At 39.3% G+C, this 15,829-nt stretch overlaps 1 protein-coding gene across 2 annotated transcripts in view; it reads left to right on the top strand.

Moving 5' to 3' along the window:
- TMCC3 (transmembrane and coiled-coil domain family 3) overlaps positions 1-15,829 on the top strand; it is a 70,132-nt gene that overhangs the window by 32,118 nt on the left and 22,185 nt on the right. The gene's annotated exons all lie outside the window — the stretch shown is intronic.

Here is a 15,829-nt window from a genome sequence, read left to right as displayed (position 1 = left end):
TCTAGGTATTTAGCCCGCCTGGACTCCTAATGAACCACCTTGGTCCTTTAAAATTGTAAATCCAACATGTGTGATTTCAGGTGAACAATGTCTGGGTTTGAGTGTGCCGGCGACTGGCTGGAAAGGAGCCAGTTGTCCTCCCCCTTCGCTGTTAGTTTGGAAGTAATCATGGGTCTAACAGACTGAGTTGGAATCTAACTTTGTACTGTAACATCTGATCTTTTGGCAATTGGATATCTGAGTCCTCTCTTCCCTAGAAACTTCAGACTTCCTAATACTGACTGTGGGTGACATTGACAGCCACTGTGAGAAAGCAAGGTATGGAGGCTGCCCCTGAGCCTTGGGTTGGGAGCAGGAGGGGACGCGTAATGTGGGTCTGAACAGTCAGGGCTCACCAACCATCCTCAGACACCCCAGGGTGCCGGACACAAAGCCCCTATGAGGCAGAGAAGGTTCCATTTCCCCTGAATCCTGCCCATGTGTGCTGCTTGATGTCATAAGAAATCCATATTTAATTTGTGGCTTTGTGTGTGTGTGTCAATATATTGCTCAAAAATAAATACAATCTTTCATTGCCTGAATATTAAAATATTTGAACACATTTATTCATTGCAGTAATTTTTTTTCAATTAGCTCTGCATCAGAGGTTTGTCTGGAATGTCACAGAAGGCTGCTTTCCTGTGGGTAACGATTCTTAGCCTTTAGAAAATAAAACAAGTAGGGGCAGGAGGAGGGGTCTGGAAAGTTGTAAGGATTTGCTGCTTACATTTGATCCTTTGCATCTCGGAGATTAAATTTCTGTTATTAAAAAAAAAACACAAGTTGTTCTAACAGCAAAGCATCTTAATAGCTGCATGGCATCTGAGTGCAACATTTGACAGAGATTGACACGCACAGTTTCAGTTGGAATGAAAGGGGGAAATTCCCACCCAAATTGCTAGAGCCCTGCTTGTTGAATAAACAAGTGTAGTTGCCTTCTTTGTGAGGCTGTTCCCGTGGCTGCAGGAAAGGTCTCCTCCTGCCAGCTGCTGGCTGACAGCTCCTCTGGAGAAGCCCTCTCAGCGCTTCCCACTCCTCCAGGCTCCTCCCACTGACCCAGGAGTGTGTGACCTAGGAGTGTGTGACCCAGGAGTGTGTGTGCAAACGTGGGTGGTTTGCAGGCTGCAAATCTGTAGCCTTGGGGAAATTTGGGGCTCTCTCCTGACTAGATCCTTCACATTCCCAGGTGTGACCAGTGAGGATAATGTCCCAAAAAGATAGTCAGGACATATTGCAGTTGATAGCCTCAGGGCCTTTGAGTCCAGGTCACAATTTAAATAGGGCCTCAAATTTACATTTTAACCTGCTACCCAGAGTTAAGTTTAGAGCTAGAGAGAACATTAGGATTAAATATGATGTTAATATAACTTACACAGACACACACATTTAATTTATGTTACCATGTAATTTAGTCAATAGTTTTTAAATTTAAATGTCCATAAATTGTAAAATGCTACATATAGAAAATACGTGTTTAAAAAATAACTGTGAACTGCCACAATACCTAAAACCCAGGGTAAGAAATCAAGCTTGACCCTGATTGCATATCTCTCCATCACAAGCCTCCCTACCCCTAGGACATGCTGTCCTAAGGTTTGTGTTAGCCATTCCTTGCTTTTTCTGTCATTTTACAACGTAGGTGTTCAGACCTAAACAAGGGTTTGCCTGCATTTGACCTTTATAAAATGGAATTCATACTGCCTGTTGTCTTCTTCTTTCACTTGCTTCTTTTAAGATTTACCCATTTTAATTCTTGTAGCTATGTTTCATTTTATTACACTGTACAAATGCCTGTAGACTTTTGGGTTATTTCTGGGTGGCTGTTACTGTTGGTGTTTTCTGTTGTGTACGTTGCTGCTATGAATATTTTCAGTGCACTCTGAGCCATGGGCATTTGTTCTTAGGAATGGAATTTCTGGGCCTCTGGAGCACGTGCGTGTTCAAATGCCAAACCATTTTTAATGTTTTAAGAATTCATTAAGTGAAGTATTCCAGATAGATCTTGTAATCCCATTTTAGCATTGCTTTCATGTAAAAATAAATTCTAGAACCATCAAAACAAGTTTGTTTTTTTTAATGGAAGTAGTTGGGTCCTGTTTTGGCTTCTGAGAAACTTCAACCTTTAGGAGATGGCTTTATTGCTTTTTTATAGTTGTTGTTACAAAACCATTTTGAAGGGCAAAACAAAACTTTAAAATCTGACAATCACAAATAAAACAATCTAGCCCCCAGGAGTCACGTGAGCTGTGTGTAGACAGTCACAAGGTGAATGAACTCTGTGACTCTCTTTGTTTGCATGGGTAGGGACATGCCTGTCACACGCTGCCGGTGTGCTCCTATAATGCTCTCTTAAAGGTCCCTGCTTGGGAAATACCATCACCCACACAATACAGATTCAAAGTTGTGAGCATTTGGACACTGAGTTCTCCATAGAAATGTTTCCGTAGCATTGGTCCCTAGAGGAGATGGCGTTTTGTGAAGTTATACAAGAATGATGTAACATTAGTATACATAATTTTTTTATGGGATTTTACTTGAAAACTTACGTATTTATGAATTGGCAACACCAGCTTCATTCTATAAAAATTATTTTAGAACTAACTTTTGAAGCATGGTTTTACTTCTTTGGGAAATTGGATTTAAAAACCTTTTCAGTAGGAAGCTTTTCAGAAAGTAATCTCGTATATTAAGTTAGTTTGCATTACAAAAATGCTCACTGTCCTGAACACTGAGGCCAGTTATTTCGTTATTATTAGTAAAATCATAGGTCCTAAGAGGAAACAAGAAAGTATCTTGAGTGTGCTAATGAAATCTTGCAATTATTTGCATAATAGTCTCACTTTGACAATGTGGATACTGGAGACTTTTGTTTTAATATGAAAATAAGATGAATAAAAACAAACTAAACCAGAAAGAGAATATAAAATAAATGTTATTTCTGGTCCCAACTTCCTAGTCCTGTTCCCCAGAGATAACTACCATTCACAATTCCTAAGATACCCTCTAGAGCAGCGGTTCTCAACCTGTGGGTCATGAACAATGAAAATACATCCTGCATATCAGATACTTACATTACGATTCATGACAGTAGCAAAATTACAGTTATGAAGTAGCAACGAAAATAATTTTACGGTTGGGGGTCACCACGACATGAGGAACTATATTAAAGGGTCGCGGCATTAGGAAGGTTGAGAACCACTGCTCTAGAGATTTTCATACAGAGCACATGTGTATACATTTATATAAACCCACCACTGCCCCCTTTTCAAAGCACAACTAAGTATGTATGTAGACAGAGCTCTGCATCTTTTCTCTAGTCGTTTAGCTTGGACAGCTTCCCATGGCAGCCATTCAAGTCCACCTCCATTTAAATGGCTGCATTGTTTTTTATTGTACTAGAATTTTTTTAAAATATATTTTTATTGATTTCAAAGAGGAAGAAAGAGGGAAGAGAGAGATAGAAACATCAATGATGAAAGAGAATCATTGACTGACTGCCTCCTGCACGCCCCCCACTGGGGGTCAAGCCCACAACCTGGCATGTGCCCTTGACCAGAACCAAACCTGTGAACCTTCAGTCCGCAGGCTGACATTATCCACTGAGCCGAACCAGCTAGGGCTGTACCGGAATTTTTTAAAGTGGTTCCCGGTTGTTGGATATCTATGCTGATTCTCGAACTAAAAACAGGTGGTGGTGAATTGAGGCAGACTATCCTGTTGGAAGCAGCAAAAAAGAGAAGAAAAGGCAAAGGCTTGTAAATACTTTGTTCTCCATTTTTGTTCTTTAAATCTCTTTGGTATTTTTGTCTGTTTTAATGTGTTTGGAGAACTACATGGAATCTCAAGAGGGCTAGTTTTCCACCCACACTTGCCTTTCCTTCTTTGTGATGATCATGGTGGTTGAAGAAATCATGATATTTAACTGACGACCTGAGGATAAGGAATGTATTTACAATTTATCAGCTAAAGAGCTGGGAGATTCCATTTCTCTTCTTTCTTACCTGTATTGTAATGGATTATTTGTTATAACATGATTAGCAAACCTTTCTTATGACAATTCATCTATTTAGACATGGAGGAGTTTTATTATACAGAGCTTATTACTACATTAATATTTCTCTAACAGTGTTTGCAAACACTGTCAGTTGCCTATCCAAGCACCATGTTCCTTCCCTTTCTATGTAGCTGGCAGAGCCAGCTCCTGCAGTAGAGGCTGAAATGTTACCACTTCCACATCCTCCCTTGCAACTAATTCATGGACATAGGACTCAGTCCTGGCCAAAGGAGCCTAAGGGGAGCTTCTGGAAAACATTTTCCTCTCTAATAAAATATGAAAAGACAGCAATACTTGTCTATAGCCAGACAATACTTGTCCATAGTGACTCTTAGAACTGCAGTAGTTCTCTTGCCTCCATGAAGGAATGAGCAAATGTCCTGAGGATATTGGAATGTATAAATGGAAAGAGCTTGGATCTTTGATAACACTTTTTAAGCTACCAAATTAGCCCCGTCCTCTGATCTTCTTAGTTTGTGAGCTCAAAAAGGCCCCTATAATTGAACTTACTTTGTTCAGTTACTGAAATTATCCTACCCGATATGGAATTTCACCCAAAGACAATATCAAAGTACAGAAGGGCTTGGTTATGACAGTCAAGTACCTACTGTGTTCAAGAGATAATGTGAGGCTCTGGGACTGCAAAAAAGGGGAAGACACAAAAGGTAACTAATAATACAAGGCAGTGGAGGATTTAGTGCAACAGGAAGGACTCTAAGAGCAGCAGGAGTTGTGAGTATGCACTGATTACTAGGTGGGAGGAGATAAGAAATGACTGTGTGTGGAAAAGGTTAAACTGAGCCAAGCTCCTAAGGAACCCCAAGGTGTAGGTAAGTAGAAGGTTGGGGATGGTATTTCAGGAAGTGTGTATGAGATTTTAAAAAACACAGACTATGAAATCAGACATGAGTTCTGACTCTGGCTCATCACTTGCTAGTTTGTGACCTTGTCAAAGTCCTGGATTTCTGTGATGCTTATCATGATTGACTAAACATACCTTACAGAATTGGGGTAAGGATTAAAGGCAAAATGTGTCAAACATCTGTCATGCTGACGGGGCATAGCAGGCACCGAGTAGTAGATGATGGAAGTGGAAAGGGTGGTAAGACTGCATGCGTGGGCAGAGCACATGAGCAAAGGTGAGATGAGCTAGTAGAACTGATCTGGGCATGTTCTTGATCTTGTCACAGTTCACCTGGATCAGACCATTTGGTCCAGGTAAGAGGTGTGAATGGAAAGATTCAGGTTTGGGTCAAGACATGGAGGACTTTGACTTTCAACTAACAAAATTTAGACTTCATCCTGTATATAGCCTCTGTGGTGACCGTTGAGAGGGGCAGTCTGGAGACAGTGAGTTGAGTTAGAAAGTGTGGTCCAGATGTGCAGTATGAAGGACTTAGTCCAGGCAGGTATCAAGTGTTGGAGAGAATATCAAGAAAGAAAGAGAACTTGATATATGAGGCAAAGGGGAAGAACGACTTAGCAATGAGTCCTGAAGACTTAATCTCTGTCAGTTGTTTATTATGAAATTCAGAACAGATTTGTAACACTTTCAGATAATCATATTCTGGGTTGGGACAAAAACATTTATCAAGATTTATTGAAATTTTTAATGAAAGATGCTATATAAGTGGAAAGTAAATGATGTGCCTAGATCTGCTTGCCATTTAATTTTTGCCTAATTATTTATCACTTTCTCACTGTTCGCATAAGAAGTTTGTTTCCTTTGAAGAATGTGCCCCCTAATAAAATAAACATATCCTGGCCTCTGATTAGATAGAATTAAACACTTTGAGTCGTCCTGTAATATGAAGTATATATTCACCGGCTGTGGTCTACATGTTTATCCAGGATGAAAAGCAATTAGACAAACTTTATCTCTGCCACAGGGATTGTGGCACTTACAGATGTTTACAATGGCCTTATTAATAAAACGTCAGTCATAACAACATCTGAGGTAATGCATGACATCAGAGGCATTATCCTGTATAGAAATCAAAGGAATTTTCGTTCATCACATTCAGGGTAACATCTTGGGCTGAATGAGGTTTCATAATGTTCTCAGTGGTGAATCTTGAACAGATGGTCCTCTAACATTTTGAAATGCTGAATAATGTAGGTGGACTGAGTCAATTTAATAAAAATAAAGTACACTACATTGGAATACTATTACACAGCAGCCATTGGGACCTTATTAAGCTCATCAGCTTTCCCCATAAAAGACAACAAAACCCCATCGTTCACATATTTTAGGGAACTATGCATGAATAAAAGCCTCTTAAGAAGACATTCTTCTGATTGGACATTAAATTAATGTTTTCCCATGGAAGTTCTGTGCACAGGCAGTTCTGTAATAAGCTCGGAGCAGGTGTTCTATCTGAGTTCATTGGGAAGTTAGGGCTCTAAGCCAGGTAGAGACCCATGATTTGGTTCATTACAGTGCCCAGTAAAGATTTTTTAAAAGTCTGGTGTTGAAATTTTCCCAGACTGCTTTCTGTTCTTCATACACTTTCCCCCCTTTTAGTATTCTAACTTGTGTGTGTGTGGGGGGGGGGGGGGGGTAGGGTGTTTCAGACAGAATCTGAGTAATAAAAGTGGATAGGTGTACCTCAGTATACAGTCAGAAGGATCTGGGATATTTTCTGTAATTATGGCTTAGTTACAGTGTGCAGGGAAGGATTTCTCTTTGTAATCTATAATAATAAAAGTGTAATATGCTAATTAGACTGGACAGCCGAACGACCTTCTGGACAAAGCTGGAGCTGGGAGGGCCTAGCCCCTTGCACGAATTTCGTGCATCGGGCCTCTAGTCCATAAATAAAAAACAAAAGGGAAGTCATCTTTAGCTCCTACCTTTTCTTTCATCCTGGGTGAAAATTTTATCCCTTTTCATCTGTACACCTCTCTGATAAAAAGCATCAGGGCTGTGATAATCAGTTTGTTTAGCATTTCGGGTCCCCAGAAGAGAGATAGGTGGAGATAAAAGAAATCATGTTTCTATAAGGCAAAATGCTTGACTTCCCATCATGTGATAGATAATACCAGTTTAAGTGAGAACACAACTCTCCTTAGCTTCAAATGTGTGTTTTTTTAAGTAGGTCTGCTTATGTGATCCCTGCATCCCAGGCAGAGGCCCCTTGGTGTTGCTGTGCAGGGCAGCAGGCAGGTACAGCCACAGATTGACCAAATCCTACAGATTTGGTGAATCCTGAGTGACTGAGAGCAGCACATGATCTGAAATTCCTGTGTGCAGTATAGGCACAGTTACATGTTTTAAAGAATTAATAAGATTCTCAACAGTGTCTGTAATTAAGGGAGGCTTTAAGGGTGATTTTTTCCTTATACTTTTTTGGATATTTCAACTTCTCTATTCCTCAATATTTTATTTTTATACGTTAAAAAATTTCCACCTATGTTTAAAACCCTGGCTTCACTTTGCCTACATGATGAAGCTTCAAGCATAGCATGGTTTACAGAGCCTGCCCCAGGCTGTCTATCTTCTTGAGGCGCTCATGCCTTCTCTCTTTTTCACCCCAGCCCCCAATCATACTCTGATTTAGAATGACCCATTTAGTCCTTCTAAATTCTAGATGCCTCAAGAAAACTTTTCGTTTCCTAAATATTTTACTTTTTGTCTGTGCTTCTTGCTAGCTCTCTTGGCTGATTTTTGAGCTCCTCTTCTACGTCTGAGCCAAATATCACCTTGGAAGCTGTATCACTGAAGCTTCTGGTTGCTCACTTCCAGCCCTTGTGCCCTCAGAGTACTTACTACATTGTTCTTCTACAGCCCTGCGTCCTGTACATCTTCCTGCCTAAGTGTCTCTCCACCCGAGTGGGAACTCCTAGGGCAGAGTTCACCATACTCATCTTTCCGTGAGTGCTTTTAGCATCCTGCCTGGCTCACAAAAGATGCCCAGGAAAACATTTTTGAAGTGGAAATTTTGTATTGTGGGGGGCCTGGCTTGGAACCTAAATTAATCAATTCCATTAACAGTCATAAAACAGTTTCGTCTGAGTGAGTAAGCCCTACTTGTACTTTGTGTGCTTTAGTTAATTCAGCCTCTTTGAGAAACATTGGCTTTCTTAAGAACTATTATGAGTGAACCATTTGCAACCCGCATCAACATGGCATTTAGGATGTGGCTATATTGTGCAGAATTTAAAATTAAATATTTTTGTTTGTAGACCTGAGGTACTTAATTATACCACAGATATTAATGCCTTGCTACTAATATGCCATACACATGGCTACTCTCTGTGTTTTGTACATTTGCTCTTTTATATTCTGACTAGTGGCCCAGTGCATGAATTCATTCACATTGAAAGGAAATTATTAGAAGAAATATTTTAATATCGCTATTCAACCTTTCTCTATAATAGAAATATCAACCAAATTCACAATCGATAATGACAGATGGAAACACACACGTGCGATTGGCGTCAGCGAGAGCTTTATATGTATCGCGCATGCGTGAGTCAACTTATTAGCCTTTTATAGATATAGAATAAACTTGCTTAATTAGACCTGCTTTCATATTTAGCTAAAACTTTTTCCAGCCCATTGAAGTATCTCAACTTCTCTTTCAGGTAATTGTCAGCAACACAGCAGTAAATCTCAACACGAAGCAGATTGTTATTGTCGATTACTCAGGGAGAACAAAGGGTAAAATATTTAACTGCACAGCGTTTGACTATATTCTGTGCAGTGAGAAAACGTAAAGTCGTTTTCAGGGTCCACCATTTCTTACTTCTTTTCAGTCGGGTCAAGTTTCTAAGCTTTTTAAATCTCTGTTTTCCGGCTAATGAAAAGAAAATAGGATTCCACCAAGTCTCGTATCTACCTACACCAGGACTTCTGTGAGGTCAAATGAGATGAGGTATGGGAAAATGCTTCATTGACATTTAGTTACAGTGTAAAATGTTTCCACCTGGCTATAAAGCAAGTCCTGTTCCTGGGCTGAAGAAACTCCAAGGAGGCTAGTCACTAGGGAGAGGAAGCCAGGCATTGCTATGTGACCTCATTTCCCAGACAGACACTTAGCATCTTAGCCGTTTATATATATAGATACTAAAACCAAATATTTATTAGGTAGTGTCATGAAAGTTTTGGGAACATTAAAAATATTAAAGAGCTGGCAGAATGCAATATGTATTGACACACTAATGAAATTAAAGTTCTTTTTTCTGCTGGAATTGAACAACACTGTATGTTAACCAACATTTATTGAGTATCTGCAATGTTATAGGTACTGTAAAGATAAAGTTGTAATTTTAAAAGCTCCTGTATTCTCATTGATTTTTTTGGTATGTTTTATTCTTTACTTTTTTGAGGAATAACTTGGAAAGTGCATACACCTTAAATGTACAGTTATACAGTTGCATGATTTTTGCCTGTGGGTGCCCCTAGTGACTATCCCTGGTATCAACATTGTCAGCACCCAGCACCCCTTTGTGCCACCTTCCCGCAGATCATTCTCCCTACCCTCCCCACAAGGGTGACCAGCTGTTCTGACCTCTGGATCCCTGAAATCAAACAGCAAGTATGCTTTGTGTGTTGTGTTAAGAATTATTCATTTCTTTCATTTGCTGCATATGGTTTTTAATTACTGCTTGCTTAATTTTCATTTTGGTAAGATAGATTCATTATAAGGAAGGGTAAATACAGGGTGGGGCAACAGTAGGTTTACAATTTTGAGTTCACAAAACAGTTTATTCTTGTATTATTATTACTTATTTATTATTATTTTATTTTCTATAAAAAGCTATAAACCTTTTTTTGCCCCACCCCATATTCAATTTATGTTCTTTGGTATGTGCCTAGGGCTACCAGCCTTACAGAATTGTTGGGTATAAGAGCTGCAGAGGCCTTGGAAGCTGAAAGTCCGACTACCTCATTTTCTCAAATGAGGGCCCTACACCTGGAGCCCTGGTCCCCTGCTGATCTAGTCTTGGTTTCTTTCTGCAGTCATGGTGCTACATCACAATGCAACTTCATCATATGAGTGACCCAGCCATCAGGAAAACAGTCCTAGAAATTTAGAAATTCAGAAATATATAATCAGCAAGACTTAAAAATGTTAGCTTTTAAATGGAAAGAATTTTATTTCTCTGGAAATTTCTTTCATTCATAACACTTCCTTCTTACTGTCAGTTCAATGAGGTGTTATGGCTCTGCTCCTGGAACTTATTTTTTTAACCAAGATGCATGTTTATTATGACATTTTCAATTTCAATACATTGTCTTGAACTTTTGCCATTCCCATATGTAGTCCTTTTACTGCAAAGATTCTTCATAGGATGAAAGGTCCCATGGGGTAAATTATGATTCTGTGATCTCTGCCAGTAAAAAACTAGTCCTTAATCTTATACGCTCCTGCTAAGGTACTAATAATTCATAGAAAGTTTCATAGAAAGGGTTTTCAAGGAGAGATTAGTGGACTCAGAGCAATGGAAAATTAAATCCTTTATTGACCCACTCCAGGAAGTAACCTCAGAACATTCTTCAGTATGTTAGCGCCTCCTTAAATATAATTAGCAAATAGGAAGGAGTGGCTTGTCTTTTTCCTATTTATAAAGCACTATTTTTCAAACAGTATTGAAGCTCATTGGTTGGCCATGAAATAAATTGAATGAGTAACAAGTATCATTTTATATTTTTATAAGGAAAAGCAGAAGAAAAAGTACAGCAGATGCCCACATACTTATCCAGATTCAACAATTAAACTTTTTATATTTGTTTTGTGTGGGTGTGTATGTAATCTGTTTTAAAGTAAGTTACACACAGATATCAAGGAACTTAGTTTCTGATCTGTATCTAAAAACAAGCACTTTTTTACATAATAAAATTAATATACCTAACAATATTCATTACAATATCCAGGTATGCAGCTGTCCAAAATATAGGCTGTTTCTTAAAAAGACAGTTGCATTGCATGTAGTAAAGATAAGTATTACTTCATAAAACGTGTTTCAATTGCATATGTGTATACATGTATACATATATATTTATGTATTGGTAAAATAGGTATTTATTACTGTGGGTCTCTTCCAAATTTTGTAATATACTGCTTTATAGCAAAGAAGCCAATTACAAAAACAGGTATTTGCCATTCAGTGATACTGCTAGTTCTGAGTGTGCTGAGTTTTGTTTGGTTTCATAAAAATGGATACTTTCAGTAATCAAAAAATTCAGCAATGAAGACAAAACAAGTAGGGTCCCACTCAACAGTATAAATAAGAGCCAAAATGGATGGACAGAGAGGAAGTAACACGGGCAGGAGTCCTATGGAAAGGCCTTATGGAGGAGGTCTTGAGGGGATGGTAGGATCTGGATAAGACAGAGGCCTCAGAAATGGTGTGCCCAGAAGGACATGATGTAGTTATTGGGGTTAAAAAAAAAAAAGTACAGCAATGTGTTCAGTAGACTGTAGTGCTGAGATCTGTCCAAGGAAGAAGACACTGGATAGTTGGAATGGGAAAAATTATTCAAAAATCAAGTCCTAGCAGCAGGAGGAACTCAGTTCCTTTATTAAAGGAAGAACCATTGTACATCCTGAGCAGTGATGTACCATGATGGAAGTTTAGAAGATTCGTGTAATGACTCTCTAAGGCTGGCTTGAAGAAGTCAAACATTGAAAGAATTGAAAACCTGATTACACTATTGCCTTTGTAAGTAATGTAGGAAGTGAGGGTGTGGATGCAGGTAGATGGATCCAAGAATGGCAAGGAAAGGGCAGAGAGAAATTATTGGACAAAGAAATAACAGAATTTGGTGACCATTTGAATAAGGTTGAAGGAGAAGGAACCTGGATAAAATTACAGAATGATGCCATTGATGGATAAGGTCATGGAATTAACTCTAGCCCGGCCCATAATAACCCTGCGCATTACCTAGAGAAACAGGATTCCATGACATAATACTCTCAAGAATTAGGTTTCAGGACTTTTTAGAGGACCTAGCAAGTTATAATCATTAGATAAATTTTTCCAATGCAATTTTCCCTTGTTTTGCTTAAAGACTTGGAGATGGAAAATGTTAGACATCTGTCTTTAGGGTCTTAATATAGAGTCCTAGTTTTACTGTAAATAGCAACAGAGAAGACGAATGACACTTATTAGAAGGTTTTAAATTTTAGTCATTTGAGGTTCTATGCCTTTTTAAGTCAGGTTAAATCACTCAAATACTAGATATTCTTCTTTTGGATATCTTTACTGTTCAGTTCAGGTACTTTGAAACTTGATCCTTAAGGGCCCTCTGGGTATGCCTTTGAGATCCTGTGTGTCTTTTCTCCTCCCTCAGATGATACACAGGAGGATTCATGAGTGGGAGGGGTAGTCATCAGCTTCCACCAGAAGGGCTTAATTATGGTGACAGCAGCATCATTGTTCTTGTCTCTGGAATTCCAGAAGTTCCCACCTATTGGTGGGGGAGGGGGTGGGGAGGGGTGAGGTGGGGGGGGGGGGGCGGAGAGGTTGTTGTGTTTAATAAACAATAGCCTACACTGAAGCACTTACTCTGTATGAGGCGCTGTTCCAAGCACTTCACAGTTATTACTTCATTTAATCCTCACAATCACCCTTGTAGATACTGCTGTCCTCACTCATTTTGCAGATGAGGAAACCGAGGCATAGAGAGAGTAAGTTACCCAAGGTGATACAATTGACGTGGCAGAGCTGGACTTTGAACCTATACAGTCTGGCTCAGAGTCTGTGCTTCTAACCACAATCTTATGCTACCACTGTGTGTAGTTAACCTCTGTTGTAAGACACATGGCTCTGGATCAGGGCTTTCCTACGAATCTGAGCTGTCTGGTTGCTGCAGGTGTGAGGGGGCCCTGGCAGGCAGTTCACTCTGTTCGAAAAGACAGTCAACCCAAATATACACTCGGGTTCTAAGAAGGGTCATGGTATAATGTTTATCTTAAAAAATCACAACCCACTTTCAATTTATTTCTTTGTAGTTTCCTTTCTCCCAGATTACAAAACGCTGTGTCCCTAGAGGACTATTCTCTGAGATATAAATCTTTGGTGCTTGTCAATTGTTGTAGCTGTAGAAGAAGGAAAAAAAGGAAACCTTCTCTCGCCTGCGTCTGGTTGCAGAGCATCTAATGATTACAGTATCACTAGGGCTTTAGCCAGAGAGGGAGGCATGTACAAGCTGGCATGCATCACTGGAGACGAGAATCACTGTTTGTGGCTAAAACAGAAGCTACCTACATTTTTTATTACATAAGATATCCTGGGATTTAAGCTAGTCTCTTCTCTTATTAATGGCAAATGGGGAACATCTCCAAAGAACTGTCCAAAGCTGTCTGCTTAGTGTTTGCTGTCCTGGTTTCTCCATTATACATATTTTTCACTGTGTAATGTTTAATGGTAACACAGTGACTTAAGTGAACTACCTTTCAGAGGTTGTAGGGGTTATGGGTCAGGTATGTGCAGTGGGCTCTCGATAAAAGGCAGGGCTGTTACTAGCATCCAGACCTTGAAGCCAGCTGGAACCACCACTCTGCCACTTGCTTGCCTTATGGCTTCAGACAAGTAACTTACTTTCTCCATATAAAATAGAAGTGATTATTCTAACCTCAGATGATTGAAAGCAAAAATAAAATATGTGAAGCATTTAGAAAATTACATGATGCTTAACAAGTCCTTAGCAACTGATAACTTCGCTTTTTAAAATAAATTTTAAATACCCTGCCAATTTCATTTTAAATATCCTGATATAAATAATTATATCTGCCCATTCTTCTTGAGGCCTGCTTTTCCCCTTTACATAAGTCACTGAATTCTTAGACCCTGGTGGATAAAAGGACTCCTTTTTTGTGTGTCCACATTCTATTGAATGTGGTTTCCTGAGGGACAAGGAACTATATTTACTTGATAATCTTGCTAGTGCATTAAATAAATTATTTTTTAAGTTTTTTTTAATTTAATGCAATGCAAGACTGCCTTTTTGTCATCACAATTAATGGATTGAATATGTGTGTTAGAAGGAGCAGCTTCCTGGGTTCCCTGCCATAATTATGATGGTCACCCCAGGGAAAAGGTCACTTAAGGAGAAAGGGAGTACAACTGCATATTCTGTACGATGGGGACCTTAATATTTACCACTTGGCAATCGGTCACCTATATTTTTTAAAATATGTTTTTAAATTGATGTTTAGAAAGAGGAAGGGAGAGAGATAGAGAGAAACATCAATTGGCTGCATCCTGCACCCCCCTACTGGGGATTGAACCTGAAACCCAGGCATGTGCCCAGACCAGGAATCAAACCAGTGACCTCTTGGTTCATGGGTCGATGCTTAACCACTGAACCACACTGGCCAGGTGGTCATCTGTATTCTGCTTGGAGCCGTATAAGACATATCAGTTTCCTGAATGTTTGATCTAGCGTGAATCAACATTAACAGCCCAGTCTGCCTGGAAAGTAATCCAGCACAACCTCAGCTGCAGGTTCTTTCAGTGCAAACAGCTGGGAGAATGTAAACATGAGGCTGCCCCAGTTGGCTGTTTGTCAATTACTGAGTCAGGCAACAGATACTGAGATCCTATTGAGGAAGGAATGTGGGGCAGGACTCAGCTAGTTTATTAGACATTCCCACCCCTCGAGGCTTCATGGTAGTAGAGGGACAAATATTACACAAGTTCTTATTACTATACTCAGTGTTGACTGTAGAAGGGGTAAAGGCAGATGTGGGGGTGAGCACAAAGGAAGCAATTAGTTTCAGCTGAGATTGGAGGTGGCTTTTTGAATCAGTAGTTAAAAAGTAAATTGGCATGGAGACAGGGAGGCCCCTCTAGGGTAGTGGTTCTCAACCTTGGCTGCACATTAGAATCACCTGGGAATCTTTTTAAAAATCCTGATTTCTGGGCCTCATCCTCCGGAAATTCTGTTTCTTTGTTATGGGATGGGGCCACAACATTAGCAACAAAGAGACAGAATTTCCGGAGGATGAGGCCCAGAAATCAGGATTTTAAAAAGATTCCCAGGTGATTCTAATGTGCAGCCAAGGTTGAGAACCACTGCTCTAGTGCCTTGTGCTCAAAATATCATTATGGATGGGTCTATAGCAGTGGTTCTCAACCTTCTGGCCCTTTAAATACAGTTCCTCATGTTGTGACCCAACCATAACATTATTTTCGTTGCTACTTCATAACTGTAATGTTGCTACTGTTATGAATCGTAATGTAAATATCTGATATGCAGGATGGTCTTAGGCAACCCCTATGAAAGGGTTGTTCGACCGCCAAAGGGGTCGCGACCCACAGGTTGAGAACCGCTGGAGGAATATAGCTAAAATAGGGAACCTGATCTGGAATTTTAAATGCTTTGTTAAGGAGTTCACACTTTAATCTAGGAACTTTAAAGGTTTTCAAAAGAATAGGACATGACCTCATTTACCTTTCTAAAAGATCATTTTATTTGACCCACAGAGGTCAGAGTTTTTTATATTGATTATCCTCTTTTAAAAATCCAACACAACTTCAAAGTAAGGTTGCTTTTCCTTACTAGAAATAAATACTAAAGTGTTGGTTGAATGCATTTTTCATGGACATTAACATTTTCTTTAAATGTAAAGCTATTTATTATTTTAACTAAAAACAGCTTTTTATTTCTAATTGCTATTTGGCAACAATACTGCTGGCTTGTCTTAGAAAAAATAAAATTGCTCGAAACAACTTCATTATTGCAAAAGGAAAAGAAATTAATATAGATCCGTTTTCCTTCCACTC

This window comes from Myotis daubentonii, chromosome 2, assembly GCF_963259705.1.
Source record: "Myotis daubentonii chromosome 2, mMyoDau2.1, whole genome shotgun sequence".
NCBI lineage: Eukaryota > Metazoa > Chordata > Mammalia > Chiroptera > Vespertilionidae > Myotis > Myotis daubentonii.
Note: the sequence above shows the minus strand (reverse complement) of the source record. Positions and strands in the feature narration are given on the sequence as shown.